General features: G+C 40.4%; 1 non-coding gene across 1 annotated transcript; it reads left to right on the forward strand.

Moving 5' to 3' along the window:
* Positions 1–1412: 1412 nt before the first annotated feature.
* On the forward strand, positions 1413–1485 carry TRNAK-CUU (transfer RNA lysine (anticodon CUU)). The gene has a single exon. It is a non-coding gene; the product is annotated as a tRNA-Lys (tRNA).
* Positions 1486–1826: the final 341 nt, after the last annotated feature.

The raw sequence follows: 1826 nt of genomic DNA on the forward strand, positions 1-1826 counted from the left end.
CATAAAGTATGTGTGAGGAGACTTTTAGTCTTGAATAAACCTCAGAGCTTATGATTTTTACACCTTGGCAAAGACAACGTGTAGTGAAAGTTGCTCTGTCATGTCTGCCTCTTTGCAACCCCATGAACTGCCAGGCTCCTCTGTCCCTGGAATTCTCCAGGCAAGTATACTGGAGTGGGTAGCCATTCTCTTCTCCAGCGGATCTTCCCAACCCAGAGATCGAACCCAGGTCTCCCCCATTGCAGGGAGATTCTTTGCCATCTGAGCCCCCAGGGAACAGATGAAGACAATTATATAATGGGTTGCTGTTTTATGAATTTGGATATATCGTGAGTCCAATAATGTTCCCTGGATAACTTCAGACACTCTGTAAGAGTATAACCCAGTGTGGACAGGACAATCTCTTACTTATCTTGGAAGAGCCACCCTTTATTCTATGAATTACCTTTATGCTTCCCAATCATTAGCGCCCCCCCCACTCTCTCACACACACACACACACTCAAGCACACATCCAAGACAAACCCTGAAAGAAAAAAATTCCCTTTACTAGCCCTGCCAGTCACAAAAATAGGCACAAGATTGACCTTTCATTACATTCATTCCTCAGATATATTTTTATGACTTTTACTCTTCAAGGTTTCTCTTAACGTTCATTCTAGCCTGATAAATCCAGAAAATACTTGAGAGAGTGGATAGGAAGAAGACCCCAGTGTGATTTGCCTTCAGCCCTCAACCTCTCAATCTGCTTCTTTGTTATCTCCAAGAACACCTAACTCAGAGGCCTAGTCTTCATGACTTAAAAGAAATTAATAGATAGTTGCTGATTGATTAGCATGATATAATAACAAACTTACTTTTGTATATTGTCTAAAATTAATGCTCATTTTGAACAAGCTCTGTAATCTAACCAAATGTGGAGACTAAAATATGTGGGAAAATTACTATGCTGAACACATTATAAGAATTGTCTCATCTAATATCCACAAAACTCTATAAGGCAGCATCTACTGTGATCCCCATTTTACAGATGAAGAAACTAAGGCTTGCATAAGCTAAGGTATTAAGTCATAAGCTAGTAAGTATTGGGGTTTGAATCTATAACTTTCTTTTCAACTCTGGATTTGGAGTTCTTGACACTATGCTAATCTACTTCGACATATTCCTTTTGACAATCTGTATTTTGTATAATCTAAGGCCCACATTTTTCAAATTTTAACATCTCTGAAATTGTGACATACCTTATAAGACTTCTTTAAATTATGAGTAACAGCTCCCCCCGCCCCCGCGACTTTGGTATATGAAGAAATCACATATTTTCCAAAACAGTGGTGTATTTGGTTGTGGTAGGTTATGCTGCAATATCAAATATCAGCAAATCTAAGAGGCTTGAAACAAGATCGGTTTGGGACTTCTCTGGTGGTCCAGTGGTTAAGACTCCACACTCTTTATGTAGGGGGCCCAGGTTCGATCCCTGGTCAGGGAACTAGATACCACATGCCTCAACTAAAGATCCTGCATACCACAACTAAGACTGTGCAGCCAAATTAAAACACACACCACACACACATACACACACACACACACACACACACACACGAGAGGTTTATACTACTTGCTCACACAAAGTTTGCTGAAGATCTGTGTGACTCTCTGGGGAGCACTGCACCTTTGTACCTGTATATACTTCCCGTAGCTACAAAGTAGAAGGTAAAACCTTGGAGGATCTCACACAGCAATTAAATGCTCCAGATTAGCAGTGACATAGGTAACTTCTGCCTACAAATCATTGACTTGAATTAGTCACATGGCTCTGCCCAACTGCTA

Source organism: Capricornis sumatraensis, chromosome 13, assembly GCF_032405125.1.
Source record: "Capricornis sumatraensis isolate serow.1 chromosome 13, serow.2, whole genome shotgun sequence".
Taxonomy (NCBI): domain Eukaryota; kingdom Metazoa; phylum Chordata; class Mammalia; order Artiodactyla; family Bovidae; genus Capricornis; species Capricornis sumatraensis.